At 43.4% G+C, this 23,250-nt stretch overlaps 1 pseudogene; it reads left to right on the forward strand.

The window, feature by feature from the left end:
- Positions 1–2,905: 2,905 nt before the first annotated feature.
- LOC117719518 (small ribosomal subunit protein uS17m pseudogene) lies at positions 2,906–3,343 on the forward strand (annotated as a pseudogene).
- The last annotated feature ends 19,907 nt before the right edge of the window (positions 3,344–23,250 follow it).

Raw genomic sequence — 23,250 nt, forward strand, 5'->3', positions numbered from 1 at the left:
GAGCCATCTCTACAGCACCAAGACTATGTCTTAAGAAGAGAAGGGAGAGGAAGAGGCAGCAGGAGCATATGATTCAGAAGCAATAATAGAAAATCCTTGATCTTAGACCACCCTTTAACCCTTGTTATGGGAGAAAAGGTAGGGTTGGAAGAAGTGATACAGACAGATGTAGTGTACTGGGAAAGGGGAACTGGAAGACACGTTGCACTCCCCGATCCTTCCAGTGTCCTCACTGGATATGGATGTGTGACCTGGGCAGTGGTTAGTGGTGCTGTCTTTAGGAAGACATAAACGCCCCCTCACTCTAGCAGAAGGACATGGAACCTGAAGGGGCTGGATTCTTTTTTCTTTTTTTTTTTAAGATTTATTTTATGTATATGAGTGCTCTCTCTGCACTATCTGCATGTACACCTGTGTGCCGGAAGAGGGCATCAGATCCCACTACAGATGGTTGTGAGCCACCATGTGGTTGCTGGGAATTGAACTCAGGACCTCTGGAAGAGCAGCCAGTGCTCTTAATGGATGAGCCATCTCTCCAGTGCCAGGGGCTGAATTCTTGATAACCATCACTGGTAGTTACTTAAAGCACCAACCGCATCCCAGTGTGGACTGAGCATCCCAGTGTGGACTAAGCATCCCTGACACAGGGTACTGGTAGGGTTTAGGAGAGTGGTAGAGACCAATCCCTCCAATATCAGACACCTCCTCAGACTCTCTCCTGAACATTTGCCCTTGCTGCTACCTCTGCCTCTGGAATCTTCTTTCTCCTGATCTTTATTTTACCTGTACCTCCCTCAAGATGAGGGCCTCAATCATACACTACTTTCTCAGTCGGGACTAAGGGACAAGGTGACATAACTTAGTGTGAGTGCATGCACTTGGGTAATTTAAGGGAATTCCTGGACTGAACATCCAACATAGTAAAGGGGGAAAAGCCCTTCTCTCATAAGCCTATCTAAAACTGACTGCTGTCCAGTGACTGCCACCCATCATGGAATCTGTTTATTGAACTGATTAACTTGTTTATTATTTGCTGTTACTTTTTGATGGAGCTGGAAGCAATTTTTCTTGTTGTTTTCTTGTTAGGTTGGTATTTGGTTTTTCCAGACAGAGTTTCTCTATGTAGCCTTGGTTGTCCTGGAACTAACTCTGTAGACCAGGCTGGCCTCGAACGGGAAAGAGATCTGCCTGCCTCTACCTCCCAAGTGCTAGGATTAAAGGTATGTGCCACCACAACCAGGCCTTCTTTCTTTTTAAACATGGATTTCTGGAGATTACACTCAGGTCCTCATACTTGTAAGGCAAACTGTACTGACAAAGCTATGCCTGTTGCCCTACTGTATTCTTTCGAAATTTAGCCCACAGACACCCAGACCTTGTATGTCCTTGCCTCTGCTCTTCCCGGTGCTTAAAAAGGACTATGTTTGATTGATGCATGTCACATTCTGCAAGTCAGTGTTGAATAAAAACAAAGCCAGCCTGAGGATGAGGCTCCGTGCTTGCCTGGCATATAGGAACTTGGGTTCCAGATCCAGCACTGCATAAAATCTGGTATGGTGACAACATGTCTGTGAGCCCAGGCCTCGGAAGACCTAGGCAGGGGAACTGGGATCCTTTGGATTCAGGGCCATCCTCCAGCCCCAGCAAGTTAAAAATAAAGAAAATTAAAGAACAAAGCCATCATAGGACCTGTAAGAACTTTGTACTTCAAGGCAATTTGTGGACTGGATTTTCTTTTCTATATTCCAATGAGAAAAACCAGAACTGGGAGAGATTAAGTCACTTGTCTACATTCACAGCGCTAATGAGCAAAGAGAAGCAACTATAACTCCAAAATCTTGCTCTAACTGAAATACTAGTGATGCTCTAAGAGTTGACAGACACTGGGCATCTAAAGTGTGCCTGTTTGTTTTTGACAGTTCCTGTTAGCAATATACTTCTGGCTTTAAACTGCAACCGTTCCTGCCCCCTTTTAAGCTGACTCTGTTGGGGAGAGGACAGGAATGGCATGAGTGACCATAGCATTGGCACAAGCAGAAAAGTGAAGAAGAACCACCAGCAATGCTAAGATCTCAGCAGAGTGGCATTCCAGAGTAGTCTGTGGGGCGTGTGTGTGTGTGTGTGTGTGTGTGTGTTTAGCTAGTTATTGAACTCAGGGCCTTGCCCAGCCTAGACAACACAGCAAACACTCTATTACAGAGCCATAGCCCCAACCCTTGCATTTCTGAGACACCATCTTCATACAGAGTCTCAAATCTGTCATTCCCCAGCTTTCATTCTCCAGCTTTCTCAGTGTCGATATTGAAAGTGTGCACCATCGCACCTGGTGTTAAAGAACAGCCCTTGCCCAAACTGTAATGATGCAGAAATAAACAGTTATTGTTCAATGAGAATGGGTCCAGCAATAATCAATAGAAATTACAGTTTCAATAAGTCCTGTCACAGCTGGATGTGATGGCTCACCCCTTGTAATTTTAGAAAGCTGGAACAGGACGATCACCATGTATTAGAGGCCCAAATATATTCCAGGATAGCCTGAGATGACATCTTTAGACACACCAGAAGAGGGCATCAGATCCCATTACAGATGGTTGTGAGCCACTATGTGGTTGCTGGGAATTGAACTCAGGACCTCCGGAAGAACATTCAGTGCTCGTAACCGCTGAGCCATCTCTCCAGCTCCTGAGATGACATAGTTTTTTTTTTTTTTTTTTTTTTTTTTTTTTTTTTTTTTTTTTTTTTTTTTTTTTAAAAAAAAGGGGGCTGGAAAGATGGCTCAGTAGTTAAGAGAACTTCCACAACCGTCTGTAATGAGATCCAATGCCCCTCTTCTGGTGTGTCTGAAGACAGCTACAGTGTACTCATATAGATGAAATAACTCTTTAAAAAATAAAAAATCGGCCCATGCTCCGTCGGCCTTGGTCCGAGTGGTAGACTCCAGAGGTGCTCACAGACACATAATCTAATAGTCCATTCATCCGTCCACGCCAAATGGGTTGTGGGGAAGGTGATTGGTACAGCAATGGTAAAAACTGCTAAAGTAAGAGCGACCAGACTTGTGTTGGATCCCTGCTTACTGAAGTTCTTTAATAAGCGGAAAACCTACTTTGCTCATGATGCCCTTCAGCAGTGCAGCGTCGGGGACATCGTGCTCCTCAGAGCTTTGCCCGTCCCACAATCAAAGCTCGTGAAACATGAACTGGCTGAGATCATCTTCAAAGTCGGCAGAGTTATCGACCCGATCACAGGAAAGCCCTGTGCAGCAACCGCCTACCTAGAAAGCCCCGTCCTTTCAGAAGCCACCCCCCTCAGCAAAACTCCGGAAGAGCTCAAGGTCTCCTGAACCTGGGGAAGAAGGAACCAGCGGGATTTCTGTCTCTGTGCTTGCTCAATGGCGTTCATTATTGTCCAGTATCTCCTGTGACATTAGAAGTAGCAAGCAAAGCAAAGAGCTTAGTGTTCCGTAAAAAATAAATAAATAATAAATAAAAACTCCAGGATTGGGGAGATGTGGGTCTTCCAGAGGACTCCAGTTCAGTTTCCAGTACCCACACGGTGACTCAGAACCATCTGTAATTCCAGTTCCAGGAGATGCCATCTTTTGGCCTCCAAGGACACCAAGTATGCACATTGTACATACATAAACATATATGCAAGCAAACACTCATCTGTATATAGATACACACACACACACACACACACACACACACACACGTATTGTATTTTGACACAGTATGTTACTGTGTAGCCCTGGCTGGACAGGTTCTTGCTTTGTACAGCATGCTGACCGTGAGCTCACAGAAAAATCTGCCTGTCTTTGTCTCCTAAGTACTGGGATTAAAGGCATGTGCCACCACATCCAGCTAAAATAAATAAATACTTTAATCCCATTTGTAACAACAACAACAAAAAAATGTAAGTATTGCATGCATGCGTATGCACTTGTGAATCGTAAATGAAGAATCCTTATTCAATACTGAAAGACAATAGAAGATTGCGTCTTTAATGGGAGATTTTGGGCAAATCTATAAATGCAGTATCATTCCGTTCTTTGTCACGTGGAGAGTTCTTTAGCATGTAAAACAATAGCAAAGTAGTTGTAGCACTTATTAACAAAGCAAATGCAAGGGCAATGTTTAAACACAAAGTATGAGAGGAGAATTGAACACACATACCTCACTCACAACAATGAATGAAGTGCATCCCTGAAAAGACTTTTCTATCGGGGACGACAGATGGATTACTCATAAGTGGTCTAAGGTGACAGTCAGGAAAATATACCTAACCGCTATCTTAACTATCTGCATCAGAACAGGATGATTTCAGCCAATAAAGATGCTTGCCCCAAAGTCTTACTACTTGAACTCAATTCCTGGGGTCCACATGGTGGAGAGAGGTACCACTTCCACAAGATGTCCTCTAATCTCCATGTCTGTGCACACACATGCGCATGAGTGTGCATGAACAAGTGCATGAACACACACACACACACACAGAAACACATTCAAAAACTTTTTAGACAGGTCTAGAACCGGAGAGATGGCTATTTAAGCCTGATGACCGGAATTCAGTCCCCAGATCCCGTATAAAGATGGGAGGAGAGAAAACAATTCCACAAAGTTGCCCTCTGACCTCTACAAGCACATTGTGGAATGGGGATGCCCCCACTACTACCATCCATACACGACTTCAAAAAGAATTACATGTAAATTCATAAAAAGTTCTGGAACAATTGTAGACACTTTCACAACCTTAGCATTGGGAGAGCTTTGTGAAAACATCCTGTTAAACCATATCCTAAGAGCACATTTGGGTTCCTGAAAGTTTAAAAGTTTGGATCAGTGGAATAACACTAAGAACAAAGTCAGAAGACAAAGGCCAGCAAGTAGAAAACAAAGGTTACATCCAGGCCCTTTGCCAGACGCTTACTTCAGGCCCTCCCTCTGACAGAAGCTGCACACGCTAGCTGTGAACACCCGGGTAGACAGCTGCACAGGGTGGGGATGCATGAAGCCAGACAGAAATACCAGACAGAGAGGCCTGAGCAGGCAGGCTCCTGGGGAGTCATAGTATTCACCCTTCAACTGACCTCTCAAATGTGTGAGGAACTGATGTGACCCTGGCAGCTCTCTCCTGCTTCTTGGCTCCCTCCTCATCTCTCTGGCTCATTCTTGGTTGTCTCTATGAGATATGACACAAGAGCCCAAAACAGAGGACTTCAAAGAAGTTTATGAGTCAGGAACAGTAGCCACTAGACATTTCAAATCTTTAGTTTGCAGAAACTAAAGACAGCTCTTCAAAACCCCTGGAAGAGAAACCTGAAGTCACTATCCTGCCTTAATTTACTTCTCTTCCTGGCTTGAGTCTTTTTCTTTGTTTAAAATAAAGTCTCCTATATCTCAGGGTACCCAGGACTTGAGGGTGGTATTGACCTTCCTTCATCCTTCCCCAAGTACTGGTAGCACAGGTAAGAATTGTCAGAAGCTTAATTATCTGAAACAGAGTCTCACTATGTAGCTCTGGCTGTCCTGGAACTCATGACCTAGACCAGGCTGGCCTTAAAAGTCACAGATCTGTCTGTCTCTGCCTCCTGCATGCTGAGATTAAAAGTAAATGCCATTTTGTCCAGCCTTGTTAGCTGTTGTTTAACTTATTAAATTTACTTTCCTCATTTATTCTGAGTGTGTATGCACAAATGGTACAGTGCTCATGTGAAGCCCAGAGAGCAACCTGAGGGAGACCATCATTTCCTTCTATGTAGACCAGGGGATCAAACTCCAGCTGCCAGGCCTGGAAGCAAGTGTACCTATCCACAGAGCCATACCTCCAGCTCCCTATTTTGCTTTTTAAGAAAGGCAGTTGGGCTGTGTTTTTTTAAGAAACCCAGATGGGCCGAGGCTCTCCATCTGCCGATCTCTGCTTCCCTGCCTCCCCAACGCTGGGATTGAGGAGATGTACCACCACACCAGCTCTTGCCTCTTCTCCAGTGCCACGTTTAAATGCTTCAAGGTGGCACCTTCCTTTAAGATAACCTTTGGTGTCTTAAATGACATGGAAGCCACTGTCTGTATTTTTAGGATTCGGGAGGTAAAGGGAGGATTCTGAGTTTGAGGCTAGCCTTGGCTGCATAGGAAATTCAAAGCTACTATTGAGGTTTTTTTTTTTTTTTTTTTTTTTTTTTTTTTTTTTTTTTTTTTTTTTTTTTTTTTTTTTTGGTTTTTTTCGAAACAGGGTTTCTCTGTGTAGTCCTGGCTGTCCTGGAACTCACTCTGTAGACCAGGCTGGCCTGAACTCAGAAATCCACCTGCCTCTGCCTCCCAAGTGCTGGGATTAAAGGGGTGCGCCACCACCGCCAGGCTACTATTGAGCTTTTAATGGGCTACTCTTAGCCATTATTATAAACAAGTAAACAAACTAACTCTGGGGGTTGGGCTTCTTTTTAAGATACCTGAGTAGCTGTCTTCTCAGCTAGTAGGACCCTTTGCCCTTCCCTAGGCATGACAGACTCCATCCAGTTCCCCGGGCATTCTGTCCCTCACTGAAAATTTGTCACAACTTCCCTCTTGGACTCCACTTGCTGACAGGTCAGCTGTCCACAGCTCTCTGCCTCACGTACAGAATGTTCCATATTGATTGATGGGCTGTCCAGAACAAGCTGGTCACACCCAAGGGCAGGGACTCCCTCTCTCCGAGGATGCCTTTCCTCTTATTCTTTAAGCTTCTTCTCTTGTTGATACTATTTTAATTGCTAAGCTGCTTTAGTTTTGATTCCATTGAAAATAATAATCACCTGAAATAAGTAGCTAAGTCTCAAAGAATTATAAGATTTACACATAAAAGTCAGGTGTGTAGAGATTGGGGGTGTAGCTCAGTGGGATGGGCACTTGCCTAGCATCCAGTAGGGGGTGAGTTTGAAGCCTAGCACAACTTCAATATAGCAAAGTGGTGATGCAGGCTTGTAGTCTCAGTACCCAGCAAGTGGAGACAGAAGGATCAAGAGTTCAAGGCCACTCTGGGCATATCAAGTTTCAGGCCAGCTCAGGCTATAAGAAGCTCTTTTTTTTTTTTTTTTTTTTTTTTTTTTTTTTAGGGGGTTGGGGGAGGTGAGGAGTGCAGGTGCTTTTGAGACAGACTCTCACTATGAAGTCTTAAGTCTTGGCTATCCTGGAACTCACTCAGTGTGAAGAAAGGCTGACTTCAAACTCACAAAGATCCCCTTGCCTTTGTCTCCTAAGTGCTGAGACTAAAAACTTGTGACTCCTTGGGGTTTTTAAAAACCAAAAATAAGGGCTGGTGAGATGGATCAGCGGTTAAGAGTACTGACTGCTCTTCCAGAGGTCCTGAGTTCAAATCCTGGCAACCACATGGTGGCTCACACCCATCTGTAATGGGATTTAATGTCCTATTATGGAGTGTCTGAAGACAGCTATGGTGTACTTACATATAATAAATAAATAAAAACCTTTGGACTAGAGTGAGCTGGCCAGAGCAAGAGGGAGAAGGGAAGGGAAGGGGAAAAATTGAAATCGTGGGTGGTGGAGTACTCCTTTAATCCCAACACTTGGGAGGCAGAGGCAGGAGGATCCCTGAGTTCAAGGCTAGCTTGGCCTACAAAATTAGTTCCAGGGAGGGCTGTTATATAGCGAAACCCAGTCTCAAACAACAAATAAAATAAGAAAATAAAAATATAAAGCTGAAGAAAGAAACTTTTCTGTCTAACGAGTCTGTACTCGTTTCACTTTTCTTTGTGCTGTGGGCTTGTGTATAGTGTTCAACTCCTGCGACCAAGTTCCTCCCTCGAGAGGAGTAATAACAACAATAATATTTTCTTGAGAGAGGGTCTCCTGTAGCTCCCAGCGGGCCTTAAATTAGCTGAGGAGTTACCGATCCTCAGCCTCTACCTCTTGGAAGCGGAGATTACAAGGATGCAACACCTGCCCCGATTATAGGAGTAGAGGATCAAATGCAGGGAATCGCCAGGCTAGGCAAGCACTCTACCAACTAAGCTATGTCCCCAGCCTGGCAAAACCTTCTTTACTGGGACGTTTTCATGCTGAAGAGGATTTACTCACACAAACAAGCTCCCGGGTGCCCCTCCTGCTGGGGAGGCTTCATGACTTCACCCACCGAGGACAATGCCCCAGCCGAAGTGACTTTAGCAAGTGAGTGAGACCATTCCCCTTAGGAAGCCCCTGGAGTAAATACAAAGACGCTTCCTCTTCCGAACACAAAGGCTCAGGTGCAGACCCTCGGGGGAAAGTCTTTGCGGAGCTCCTCAAGAGAATGGAAAAAGGTGACAAGCAGAGAAAGGAAACCAAAAGAAGTGAGAGAGAGAAAAAAAATTCGGGGAAAGGTGACTGGCTGGGGAAAGGAAACCAAAAGAAAGCATTAGATCTCCAGCTAATAAACAGAGGATTGAAGGCTGGACCAGGGTTCGCTGTATAGCACCAGGAAGTAACTATGTAGCCCAGGTTGGCTTTGAATTTGGGATCTTTTTACCTGCACCTCCTTAGGTGCCAGAATGACAGCAATTGCCACCATGCTTGATCAACTTAATTTTTTTTTTTAATTACGAGGGGGGTGGTGGGAGCAACACTCCCACGTTCAGTGATTGGTTTCTTCCCTCCACCACGTGTATCCTCAGAATCAAACTTAAGTCATTAGACTCAGTGACAGGCCCCTCTTTCCCTGCTGAGTCATTTAGGGAGTCCTTAACTTCATTTTATTTATTTGTTTGTTTGTTTTTGAGACAGAGTTTCTCTGTGTAGCCCTGTCTGTACAGCCTGGATCTTGCTTTGTAGACTAGGCTGGCCTCTTAACACATAGAGATTCTCCTGCCTCTGCCTTCTGAGTGCTGGGAATAAAGCCACATCCCACCACTGCTCAGGCCCTAACTTTAATATATATATTAGAATTATTTATTTATTAAATAATTTATCTTTATATTTATGAGTACACTGTAGCTGCCTTCAGATACACGCCAGAGAGGGCATTGGATCCCATTACGGATGGTTGTGAGCCACCATGTGGTTGCTGGGAATTGAACTCAGGACCTCTGGAAGAGCACTTAGTGCTCTTAACCTCTGAGTCATCTCTCCAGCCCCTAACTTTATTTTTATATCATTTTTGGTAGCTTTTTGGGAAAAAATAAGACCAAATACCCAAACTCATCTAACTGAGCAGAAAATAGGTATGGATGGCAATGCTGTGCTGGGAAACGTTGGATTCCCCTGCCCTGCCAAGGCCCTGCTAAACCTGTGCACCGGAGCTCTGCTCACCAAGGAAGGAATTCTGGTCCACAGGCTTCTGTTGAGCAGCCCAACCGCAGGCATCAGCTGGCTGCACACTGCCACTTCCATAGAGTCTCTAAATTTCTCGGGGGAGGGGGGTTGAGGGGGGGGGAAGAACTAAACTTAATTTTGGAGTCAGAAAATCAGATTCACTCCCAACTCTCACCAAAACCCCAAATAATAGATCTGCTTTTCTGGATTCAGTTAGCACTGCCTTTAAACTCTGTGTTGTGAGTTTGGGAACCTTAGCCAGCGAGAGAGAAGCCAGGCATCTTGGTGCACACCTGCAGTCCTGGCACTTGGGAAGCAGAAGCAGGAAGATCAGAGTTCAAAGTCATCCTCAGCTACATAGCAATTTGGAGGACAGCATGGATGATACATAGTGCTGTCTCAAAAACAAAGCAAACAAAAAAGAAAAAGAAAAAAAAAAACCAAAACCAAAACCAAAAACCAAAACCAAAACAACAACAAGAACAATAAAACAGACATACCAGTGAAAGAGACAGAAATCAAACCAGACATACACTACACATAGGAGATGTTTTAGTATTTCTAGGAGAATGCCTGTTAGGGTGTGGTTTGAAAGCCACAATTATAACTGACAAAGCCAGGTACTTCCAAGAAAGGAAAAAAATGAACCCACATGAAACCATTGAAAGTATGCTTCTTAGAAAGAGTGGAGTGATTGGGAAACAGCCAGAAAGGACAGCTATGGGTTTGTTTTTTCAGGTTTTGTTTGTTTGGTTTTGTTTTTCTTTTCTTTCTTTCTTTCTTTCTTTCTTTCTTTTTTTTTTTCTTTTTTTTGGTTTTTCGAGACAGGGTTTCTCTGTGTTGCCCTGGCTGGGTTTGGTTTTTCAAGACAGGGTTTCAAGACAGGGTTTCTCCATGTGGCCGTAGTTGTCCTAGAATTCACTCTGTAGACCAGACTGACCTCCTACTCACAGAGAGCCACCTCCTGAGAGCTGAGATTAAAGGCAAGTACCACCACTGCCACCACCACCACCTATCAGGACAGCTAGCTGTTTTACTGAACACTCTGGTTTGACCTTTAAATCTTTCAGACACCTGTTCATATTTTTTTTGTTTGTTTGTTTCTTTGTTTGTTTTTCAAGACAGAGTTTCTCTGTGTAGCCCTGGCTGTCCTGGAACTCACTCCGTAGACCAAGCTGGCCTCAAACTCAGAAATCCGCCCGCCTCTGCCTCCCAAGTGCTGGGATTAAAGGGGTGCGCCACCACCGCAATCTCCATTACTATTGTGCTGTATCTTCAGCCCTATGCCCCTCAGCAGGGTCTTGGGAGCCTCTTCTTCCCCTAGAAATGAAAGATCAGACAGAGTACCTGTCCCCACCCCCACCCCCAATGCTCCCTCCTATAATTTAATGATGAGTTAAAAGAAGCCAACCAATATGTGAATGGCTTACGGCTCTTTCCAGAGACAGTGCCTTTTAAGAAGCCATTGGTCATTAATCTTTATTCGAGGCAATCAGGCAACGGGATAGGTGGGAACAAGGGACCCATTAGAGAGATGATGTGCTCAGAAGCTGACCCTGAACTTCCCCTGCTGGGAGTCACCTCCTCCAATAGTTCCTGCTTTTCTCAATGTCTTCCTCTCTTCATCTTTCAACTTGACTTCAAAAGAATCAGGATTGTTTTGTTTTTAAGCAAAACAAAACAAAAACTGTTCTCCAACTGTTACAGTAAGAATGATCATGAGGCTTCTGGGATTTTCCAGATTACAGAGATGTAAACCCAGCCCCAGGAAGCCAGATGAGTTTCTAGACACCTCAGGGTTAGCAGCCTCTATCCCCAAGTCCAGGGCTCTGTCTGGCAGAAAGGCACTAGGGGTGTGCGTAGCGATGGTAACCCCTACCTCCAGTTACTCAGGTTGTTATCCTCTAGAACTGGAAGTGTCTGTCCTGCCAGGAAAACGAGTGTCTGGGCAGCAGGGACAAAGGTTGGCTCAGAGAGCAAACAAAGAGAGGAAGCACTCAATGTAATAACAACATTGCTCACAGCAGGGAAAAAAAAAAAAAAAAAAAAAAAAAAAAAAAAACCTACCGAATTTGCTCAGGGTTTCAGAATGGCTCTATGTACAGATTTTCATTTAAATGTTTTGATGTAGCTGTTAGAAAAATCTACACACACACACACACACACACACACACACACCTACCTCTAATCTGAGTCCTGAGTCCTCCATAACTACTCTGGCTAAGGACTCAGTCACAGCCCAGCTGATTCCAGTTCCTGATGAAAGTGAGGGTACAGTTGGTCTCTGCAGGGTCCCCACCCTTGTTTTTCTCCGTGGCTATCATTTTTCTCTTGGCTGCCTGTCCCGGAGATGGCTCATTTTTGATGCCTGGGTAGTGTCTAACTCTGAAGGATGTTGCTGTCATCTTGCTGGACACCTGCACTCACAATTGCCTGCCTCAAATGGACGGACTTCAGTTGTAGTTTTCTCGGCTGGTGCTTTCTTTCAACCTTGCCTCAGAACTCGCCCTCCCCTCTCTGAATGCTTTACTACAGGAGGCGTCTGCCCAAGTGAACAGATTCTAAAACAAAAAATGTTAAATTCCACCTTGGGGATAGAATGGCATCTTCCCACCCCCAAACCCCAGACATCCTCAACAATCTTCAGGACAATGATTATCACTCCATTCACTGACAGCAGTCCAAAAGCAAAGAGGAAATTTCAAATGCAAAACTTGTTGCTCTATGGGCCAGGCATGATGGTACAATGCCTTTAATTCCAGGATATTGGGAAGGCAGTCAGTGGATCTCTGTGAGTTCAAGGCCAACCTGATCTATATAGTTCCAGGACAGACAAGGCGACATAGTGAGACCCTGTCTCAAAAAAAAAAAAAAAAAAAAAAAAAAAAAAAAAAAAAAAAAAAGGCATACAAAAACAGAAGATTTGTTAGTATCATGTGACTTGGGGACAAGTCCCTTTTTGCAGTGTTGTTCATGAAAGGAAACCTAAGGCACAGCCTGCATAGAAGACAGTCACCTCCTTTCTGGGCAGATTTTTGTCTCATACCTTTTTGTTTGTTTGTTTGTTTGTTTTTTTGAGACAGGGTTTCTCTGTGTAGCCCTGGCTGTCCTGGAACTCACTCTGTATACCAGGCTGGCCTCGAACTCAGAAATCTGCCTGCCTCTGTCTCCCAAGTGCTGGGATTAAAGGCATGCGCCACCACTGCCCGGTGTCTCATACCTTTTTTTTTGTCTTCAGAGCAAAGCTAAAATTTAGTTCTAGGTGATCTAACTTATGGCTACCTGTATTAGTCAGGGCTCTCTAGAGCAGTGGTGCTCAACCTTCATAATGCTGCAACCTCACACTGTGGTGACCTCCAACCATAATAATCCAAAGATTATTTTCATTTGCCACTTTCATAGCTGTAATTTTGCTACTGTTATTTATCATAATGTAAATATCTGTGGTCTCTGATGGTCTTAGGCAAACCCTATGAAAGGTCATTAGACCTGAAAGAGGCCAAAACCCACGGGTCAAGAACCAACATTCTAGAGGAACAGAACTTTGAGAATGAACTTACTGGGAATCTGGCTGCCTCTACGTGGTTACTGGGGTTAGGCAGTGGATCTCTGAGTTTGAGGCCACCCTGGTCTACAGAATGAGTTCTAGGACAGCCAGGATTACACAGAGAATCCCTGTCTGGAACATAACACAACGAAAACAAAACAAAAAAGTAAAGGATGCTGGAAAGATAGCCCTGCAAGTAAAGGAAGAGCTGCCCAAGCCTGACGATCCAAATTCAATTAGTAGAACCCACATTACAAATAAATAAGTAAAAAACCTAATGTAGCTACACGCATCTGATAGCCCAGCAGGGCTGTAGTGACATGACAGGTGGAGACAGAGGAATCACCCAGAAGCTGGCAAACCAGCTGCCCTGGAGAACACAGCACAGGAAGAACACAGTACAAGTGGAAGGTGATGACTCCAGAAAGTTGTCCTCTGATCACCACATATGTGATGTAGCACTCTCAGCACATTTACTCAATAAATGTATAACAAGTATTAAATAAGAAATACATGCATTTTATTGAAAAGTAATTAATAAATTATATGAAATGATAAAATATTTTTAACAATGTGAGACATGCATACCACACACACACACACACACACACAGAGTGGGATACTATTCAGCCTTTAAAATAAGCTATAACAGAAAAATTCGTTCACCATTTGTTACAAGGCAGATGAATATAGAGGACATCATGTTAAGTAAAATAAGCCACGCCCAGAGTAGCAGGTGCTATATGTTCTCATATACGGGAACTAAGACAGTAAATTGAAATACAGTTAGTTAGCAGAAGCAAAGGAAGTTGTAGGAAGAGACAAGAAAAGGAGACATGAATCAAGTCATACAAATTTATAATTAGATCGTAGGAACAGGGCTGTTAGGCTTAACATTGCATAGCAAGGTGACTACAGTTAATGGTAATGCATCTTTCAAATAGGTAGACAAAAGGTGCTAACATTGTTCATTACATATATTTGGTAATAGCCACAACACCAACTGATAGTAAATGTTTAAACATCACTATTCACTGTTAGCTGTGGTTGTTAACCTGTGGATCATGACCCATTGGCAGGTCAGATATTCACGTTACAATTCATAACAACAAAATTACAGTTATGAAATAGCAACAAAATCATTTTATGGTTGGTGGTCACCACAACATGAGGAACTGTATTAAAGGGTTACAGCATTAGGAAGGTTGAGAACCACTGCTTTAGAGGCATAAAGTTCAACTAGTTATGGTACAAACCCTAACATTCAGTGGGTAGAAGTAGGAAGATCATGAGTTCTAGGTCTTCCTGAGCTACACTGTGAGTTTAGTTGTAGGCTAGCCTGGATTAAGAAACCCCTTCTCAAAGCCATATATACATGCAAATCAAAACAAAGGAATTTATCAACTGCACATATGTGAGGCCTAACTTACCACGTTAATGTTAGACTAGACTAGAATGTCAAATCAGACACCCTGAAGAAATATCTTCCCTTTATTTGTACTTAGAACAGCTGCTTCATAAATTGTGGCCCCTGTAGCTTACTGTGACTTCATGTATTATACTACTCTGTCCACGGGCATCTGCAGTTTCTACCTGGTGAGTCCCTTGACTTTATTTTTAAGTTTGTTTATTTATTTAAATCTTAAATAAGTATATAAGTTTTCCATGTCACCTGAATTTATTTTTCATAAACTTCAGACTTTGAATGATCTGAAGTCATAAATGGTATCTGATTAGACTCTGAAACATTGTTAAAGCTATGTGCTGGGATTTGGACACAATGTCCAAGATTACTCTGCTCACCCATATAAACAGACACATAGACACAGAGAGACACATACACACATATTCATACATGCAGGCATGCATGTTTGCAACAGGACTTTTCCTGGAGGAGATGCTACACACACATCTACTCACCACAGAAAGGGAATCCACAACAGATCAAAGTACAGATCCCACCAAAGTCCAACTGGGTGAACCAATTAGTATTATTGGATTCTTACAGGAATATGAGTAAAGGGTTACTTACAGGAGCAGTAATGACTCAAGGTCAGCTGCATCACCAAGGCCCACCCCAGCATGAATGACAGCTCACAATAGCTGGGATCCTGGAGTATACTACACAGTGTGCAGGCAGTTCAACAGGCTGGAGAGTGCCCTTTCTAAGTAACTGTGGTCTAAACCTCTTCCTGGCAGCTCTGCTGGTTTCTGCTTCTCCCAGGTGGTTTGATCTCAGAGACAGAATTATTTGTGGCCTGGCTTTTCTGAGTCTTTTTTATAGCTTGCTTGGCTGAAGAATCTTCTTCACTGTTTAACTCCACTCCAGAAAGAGGGACTACAGATTTTATTGCTTACTCTGGCAGAAAAGGGCCTACTGAATCTGGTCAGTTTCAGGAACTTCCTGAGGTTAGTTTGGGTTGCTTACCTTCCTTATTAAAGAGCTAACCTGATGGATAGATAGTTTCAATTTATCAGAAAACTGTTACACAACAACATAATACTGAAATAAATGGAAACAGTTATATTGGAGAATGAGTCTTTGTGGTTTTGTTTTTGAAATAGGATGTTACTAAGTAGCTCCGGCTGTTCTGGAACTTGCTATGTAGACCTGGCTGGCATGTAACTCAGAGGTCCACCTGCCTCTGCCTCAGGAGTGCTGGGATTAAAGCCATGCATCGTTAGGTCTCACAAGAATGAGCCTCAATTCCAGAGTTAACTAATACGTCTAATAAAAACGGGGAACAATCTACACTACTGTGATTTCTCCAAAGCTTATAAATAATCTTAAAGAAATTATTATCTTTCTAACTAAAGTCATGAGAGGTTAGAAGCAGAAGAATGGCATCTCGGAGGCCTAGGAATGTTTATGTAATTGCCCAGCTTTTTAATTGGGCAAGAGCTAGCAAAAAAGAGGAAGTGCTCTATTTTTAGTGCCTTGGCTATCCCTTCTCCTTAAAGAGGAAGAGGAAAAACCACCTTCCCCCTGAAAGTATAACCTGACCTTAGGACAAGTCAATACAATGAAAAATGCTCTCCCTATGACTTCTCTGCTTAGACCCTTGACCCCCTTTTCCTTGTTCACTATGATGCTGTAACCAAACATGGAACATGTTACGTATTTCTGGTGCAGATGAGGGTCAGTGTGCAAATGCAAGAGTCTTTGCCATCTATAGCCACACCACTCTGAATGTTCCCAATCTGTTCTGCAAGGACCTTTCATTCTGGTGCACAAACTTCGGAGGAGCGGAGGCCAACACCTGTTTTGGGGAGTCTGAGAGCTGTTCCCTGTCAGTTCCCCTACCTTGAGAGGGTTCTTGACACCTGTGGTTTGTAATTCTAACCACACTTTCCAGTGGGAGGGGAACCTCAAGGATGTGCTATTTTTAGATAGTACTTCAGTTTTTGTTGGTGGTTTTTTTTTTTTTTTTTTTTTTTCATTTGTTGTTTTTAATTTACAAGGTTTTGTTCTTGGTTGTCTCCTGTTTTTACTCTTTATATGTGGACTCCAAGATAACTGAAGGTCATGCCAACAGGGTGGATTTGCAATTTCAAAGAATTAAGTCCTTTTATATCTCTCATTTAATTGCCACTGTCACCCTGTAACCCTGTAAATTTTATTGCATTTTTATCAGATAAGGAAACTACCACTGACTCTTTTTAAAATTATTCTTCCCTGAGACATGGTCTCACTATTTAGCTCTGGCTCACCTGGGACTCTCTGTGTAGACCAGGCTGGCCTCAAATATGCAAAGGTCCACTTGTCTCTGTTTCCCAAGCGGAGAGTGCTAGGATTAAAGGCACACACCACTCATGTATTGCCTGTGGCTGCATAACTCCTAAAAGAGAAGTAAAGCTGGGCCTGGCGGTGATGGCACATACCTTCAATGCCAGTGCTCAGGAGAGAGAGGAAGTCAAATCTCTGCGGGTTCTGAGACAACTAGGGCGACACAGAGGAAACCCTGTCTCGAAAAATCGGAAGAAAAGGAAAGTGAGGTGAGGTTGAGATTCAATAAGCACGGATAAGCCTAAAGGACATTAGACGTCTCTTCCTGGTGCTTCCTGGTGGAATTGTACAAGCACTGAGCGGAGTGTCCAGAGGCTAGGTGTGTGACGCAAATGGGGAGATGTTAGGCACATACTCTGAACATTAAGATGAGGAAGTTGTGGGCATCTACTGCTCATTCCAGAGCTGCATCTAAAGCCTTCCGCTCTCCACCACTGAGTCTCTAGGAGAGGTGATGGCGTGTGGTAACTCTGTTGCAGCAATCATTAGACATGCTGGGTTGTTTTTTGTTTTTTTTCCTTTCTTTGGTGGGGGAGGGATAACAAGTTCTCCTGTGTCCCAGGCTGGCCTCTAACTTACTGTGTGGCTGAGGATGAGCTTCTGATTCCCCTTTTGCCACCTCTGGAGTGCTAGGATTGCAGACATGCAGTTTTCCTTGTATATGTACATCTCCCATCATCTTGGATACCTTGAATACACACACATATATGCTTTTAAAACTGCTTTAGGCTATATTTATTTATCCATTTTTTTTTAAAGATTTATTTATTTATTTTATGTATGCCACTCTCTTTAGACGCACCAGAAGAGGGCATCAGATCCCATTGCAGATGATTGTGAACCACCATGTATTTCTGGGAATTGAACTCAGGACCTCTGGAGGAGCAGTCAGTGTCTTAACTGCTGAGCCATCCCTCCAGCCCCCTTATTCATTCATTCATTTATCTGTGTGTGTTCAAGTATGTGTTTGTACATATATACTGTATATATGGAGGTCAGAGGGTATCTTTTGGGCATTGTTTGCAAGAGTTGGTTTTTTCCTTCCACTGTGTTGGTCCCTGGAATTGAATTCAGGCCCTCAACCTTGTCAGCAAGTGTCCTTACCATCTTGCTGGCTCATGAGCTGCATTACAGAGCAGAGTGGCACATGCCTCTAATCCCAGCATTGGAGGATTCTGTGACAACGAGAGCACAAAACAGCATAATTCATTATAAATCATTCAAGAAGGCAAATTACATGGGGCATGGCAGCTCGTGCCTAGAATCTTAGCACTTGGGAGACTAAGGCTGGATGGGTGCTGAGAATTATGAACCAGCCTGGACTACAGAGTGGAAACCTGTCTCCAAAAGGCCAAAAAGAAGAATATAAATTAATAACTCTTGATATCTTTAGATGACATGACAAGGGGCTGGTGAAATGGCTCAGTGTTTAGAGCACTTGCTGCTCTTCAGAAGGATCTAAGATGGGTTCCCATCCCCCCATGTCCGGCAGCTCACAATCACCTACAACTCCAGTTCCAGAACATTCAAAATTAGAAAGGTTGAATCTCCAGAACACCTGCACACATGTGGTACACATAAGACCAGGCAGGCACACGTGCACAAATATCAATTAAAACATTTAAAAATTAAATGGCATAACATGCCAAATAAGTCCTCTTACAGAAAGGAAACGTGTTATAAATTACACCTTGTCTAAATGCTCAAAGTCTGAAAATGAAATTTTGTAGCTGATGGGATTTCACACTCTAAGGTTTGGATTTGGAATCCTGCAGTTCCCATCATATGACATCGTTGTTTGTTCTGTCTCGTTATAACGCAGACACATGAGTACTAAGGAGGCAGTGTTTCCCACGGCACTGCCTGAACTTTCCCTGATACATGTACAACATCACCTCAGCGTTAGGCACCTGTACAGGGGCTATGTGCTCCTCACACTTGCTGAAAATACATTGTCTCAATTCACTTATACTGGATAGTGTCCTTATTCGACTTGTGCCATCCTGCAGCACAGTTTCTGTTTGTTGCCAGTCTACCAGTAACGACACTTACGGGGACATTCTCAATGAGGATAGAAAAGTGGAAGAACTTTCAATATGGCTACCAATGAGTTTGTGGGTTTACAATGATTTCACCTCAGCATCCCTTCTGTCAATCAAAGCCTCATTGCAGCCTCATGTCAACTACATACATAGTAGCCACAGCTAACCCATGGAGTTCACTGGGCAGCCTCAGAACCTCTCAGCACAACCCATATAGTACATACTAACAAAATGAACAAAACACCTTCTCTGTTGGGAAGGTTTGTTGAACTTTGACCTCTTCAGATAAAGAAGTTACTAGAAGAAGTTGGTGGTGTCTCTGGGCAATTACAAGGAAAGGGCATCATTATCTCTGTTGTCTGTATTTCATTCACCATTTTTCCTTGATGCTGAGCTGTGATTGGTATTTAGGATAAGTCAAGGCAAAATGCAAAGGTAGACTTGTGGAGTGAGAAAAAGAGAAACAGGTTGTATTGCAGGAAAGCAGACAGACTGGCTGGCTGGAGTCAACTTCATAGAATGTTCTAGAAGCTTTCCAAAAATTTGAAATTCTACAGAAAGCTACACAGGACAGAGCCCCTTTCTTCAATGTTATAATAGAAAGCTATCATGCTGCTGTGTGAATCATGCAGCATTCTGAGATTTGGGTTGTAAGGTCTGGAAGAGGTAGGTCTTTGTGTGAAGGGAAAATACCTGCCACACTTGCTCATACCTGCCTGACCATGAATTACTCACTAGCCAAGGATGACAAAGCTGGGATTCCAGGAGTGGTAGGGGACAGAGGAGATTATGAAACTCCATATTGATGAAGAGAACTCTTCTGGGTTCAGGATGTAGCTCAGTTGGTAGGTGTTTACCAGGCAGGCATGAAGTTCTAGTCTCAAGCTCCACCAATACATAAAATAAAATAATCCCAACATTTCAGGAGGTGGAGGCCAAAGACGATGAAGTTTCAGGTCATCCCCAGCTACATAGGAAGTCAGAAGTCTCAGCCTCAAAACACCAAAACCAAGAAACAAGAAGTGGGCCGAAGTGGGCTCAGCGACGAAGAGTGTGCTACTCTTCTGGAAGACCTGAGCTAGGTTCCCAGCACTCTGTGGTCTTCTGTAGCATCTCTATCATCTGAAGCTGTGTGTGAGCTAACTTTTAGACTGCTTTAAAATAAATATATAATAAGTTCAGATTGTTTTATTTTGGGACAGAATCTCATGTTAGGCTGGCATGGAACTCCCTACATAGGCACAGGTGACTTCAACTTCTGAATCTTTTGTTCCACCTCCCAAATGCTAGTATTACAGGGTTGCACCATCATTCCCTGATTTATGGGGTGCTGATGATTGAGCCCAGGCTTCATGCATGCTACACAAGCACTTTTTCAACTGAGCTAAACCCTCCCTTCACTCCTACAGCTTTTGTTTCTGGGATAGTGTCTGTGGTTCAGGTTGGCTTGGAACTCACTGTGTAGCTCAGACTGGCCTCTAGCTTTGTGTCCTGACTCTACAGACTGGTGAGCTTGCCTATACTAGCAGAATTGCAGAATTTCAATGAGCAATTCTGTATTTTAACACTCTAAACTTCCATTTCCTTTCCTAACAGCATCAGGATCCACTCAAGTTCCTTTTCTTAAATAGCTCAATAATCACATACTCATTTTATAAAGAACACACAGGAAGGCTTTTATCTTCCTTATCTCTTAGGGGTTTGTTGACGTTCGCTCTCCACCCCCCCCCCCCCCGCCCCACTCGAGACAGGTTAGCCCTGGCTGTCCTGGAACTCACCCTGTAGAACAGGGTGGCTTTGAACTCAGAGATCTTCCTGCTTCTGCCTCTCACGTGCTAGAATCAAAGGCATGTGCTGTGGTTGAGAATGCAATGTTTTCCTTGAGAACTTGGAGATCAAGATCTGGACTTTGAGGTTTTCTGGTTTCGCTGTTTTGTTTTGTTTTAGGTTTTGTTTGTTTGTTTGTTTTGTTTGTTTGTTTTGGCTTTGTTTCACCTACTAACATATTTACTTTTAACTCTTTTCTGACTGCTGCTTACATTCCTGTTCTATCAGTAAGCCTTTGGCATAAAATATAAGCCTTGAATGAGGTCGTTTTAGAGGAGTAATCTAATCTGTGATGTAAATGTTGTTTACTAGAGGGCCTGTGGTAAAAGAGACACTTCCTGGAGACTGAGGTTGAATTACTGCACAAAACAACACATCCACGAGCTTCCCTGGCCTTGATTCCTTGTCAAGTAATAAGTGTGTGCTCTGGTCATTGTGGGCGGGGTGTGTAGGGGGAGTGTCCCAGGCCCCTGTATGTGCAGCAAGCTTCTTGGCTTTTGTAAGTCACCTCCAGCTGGACTGGACTTTCCAGAGTGGGCATTTGTTCTGTGACAATGTTAACTGGACAGATCCTCCTACTCTCCAGGATCTGAAACTTATTTACTCCAGTATTGGAGAGATTTCCTGGGACTGGAGTTACAGAACACTGTTGGCAGCCATTATAGGGATTGATCCTGGAACTTTTGAGAAAGCAGCCAGTGCTCATAACTTCTGAACCGGCACTCCAGTCCTTACAATTTGCTGAGTAGGGCTTACTAAATTGTCCAGGCTTGGGGGTTGGAGACAGCTCAGTGGTTAAGAGCATTTTTTGCTCTTGCTGTAAGACCTGGCTGGATTCGGTTCACAGACCCAACATGGTGACTCACAACCATCCATAGCTACAGTTTCAGGGAACTCAAAGCCTTCTTTTAGGCTTGATAGGCACCAGTCACACATGTGGTGCACATGCAAACATACAGACAAAACATTCACATACAACTTAAAAGATGGTAGTTGGGTGATGGTGTTGTACACTTTTAATCCCAGCACTCAGGAAACAGAGGCTGGTGACTCTCTGAATTTGAGACTAGCCTGGTCTACAGAGTGAGTTTCAGAACATCCATGACTGTACAAACAAAAATATGGCTAGCCATGGTGACTCATGCCTTCAACTCTGTACTGGGAAAGCAGAAGTAGATGGATATTTATTCTGTGTGTTGGAGACCAGCCTGATCCATACAGCCAGTTCCAAGCCAGCTATCTCAAACAAGCAAGCAAGCAAGCAAGCAAGCAAGCAAGCAAGCAAACAAACACACCCCCTCCTCAAGACAAAAAAGGTAAAATATCCAGGCTGGCCTTGAATTTAGGATTTTTCTGCCTCAGTCTCCCAAGTACCTAGGATTACAGACCTATGCCATCATGTCAGGCTATTAAAGTTTTTGTTTGTTTTAAAATAACATTTATTTACTCTATTTATGCATACACCCATGTATGCCACAGCTTATGGAGGAGGCCAGAGGACAGTTTGCAAGAGTTGAGTCTCTTTTTCTACCATATGGGTCCCAGGGATTGAGTTTATGTTGTCAAGCTTGGTGGCCAGCCCTATTACCCACTGAGCCATCTCACTGGGCCTAAATCTCTTTTAGATTTTAATGACTATTTTCTTTTTTAGCACACTGTCAGGTTTGCAACAAAATTGAGATGGCAGTGGAGGAATGCTCCTGTATTCTCTACTTCCAGAAACACAACCTTCCTGACTGGTACTAGAATCGGGTACCAGAACCACTGATGGACAGCAGTTTACACAAGGACTTCTATCGGTGTGTCTCGGATGTTATTTCTGAGTCGTGTCACCACTGCTCTACGTATAGACCTCCTGGGGGCGGGGTCTGAATCTGCTGAAGGAGAGGGCCAAGTATAGACATCCTTCATCCTGGAATGAACAAAGTATTCACTAAAATAAAGGGAGGGTTTGTTGTTTGTTATTTGTTTATTTAGAAGTAATGGCTGCCTGCCTTCCCACCCAAATGATAGTCTGTGCCCAGTAGCTGGGGTGACAGAGTGGCCTGATTCTGATGCTGATTATACAGAACCTGCTCATAAGGCTAGCTCAGGCCAAAATGTCCCAGAAACCCAAGGCCCCAGGGTTCTCTTTTACTAGAGGTACCAGATGCCGGTCTGCCAGAGTTGCAGAGATAAGCAGGACCTACTCCCAGGTCTTTGTTTCCCTAATTACTGGCTCTTTAGGACTTTGGCTCTGTGGGAGCCAGAATAGCAAGCCTTTTTTACTAGCCACCTTTATCTATTGAAAACACATTCCTCTTTTCACTTGACTTACAGTCTATTAGAGACATAAGCCGTACAAGTCATCTGCTAGAAACTTCAACCCCATGAGGGAAAGATCCATGTCCAAGTCTTTAGAACTCAGTGTCCCCACTATGCCAAGGACAGATGGGCCAGCCAATGTTGACTAGGGGAGCCAGTGAGTGATGACTAAGAATCTTGATTAGAAAGGTGAACCAAGCTGACTTAGTCTCTCTTATTGATTAACGGTGGTTGCTACTACCTGTTGACCTTCAATAACCTATCATAATAGATTGCTGTCTTTGGCCTATGATAGAGACAAGCTTTCACTTGTATTTTACTTTATCTCATTGCTAGACAAACACTTATACCAACTGAGCTACAACCTTAGACAACAAAATCCTCCTTGTGGACACTAAAGGGAAACAGAGACGCTATGCAACTTGTCTAAGCTGCATAGTTCGAAGTGTCAGTGGGTTCCAC

This window comes from Arvicanthis niloticus, chromosome 14 (assembly GCF_011762505.2).
Source record: "Arvicanthis niloticus isolate mArvNil1 chromosome 14, mArvNil1.pat.X, whole genome shotgun sequence".
Taxonomy (NCBI): Eukaryota; Metazoa; Chordata; class Mammalia; order Rodentia; family Muridae; genus Arvicanthis; species Arvicanthis niloticus.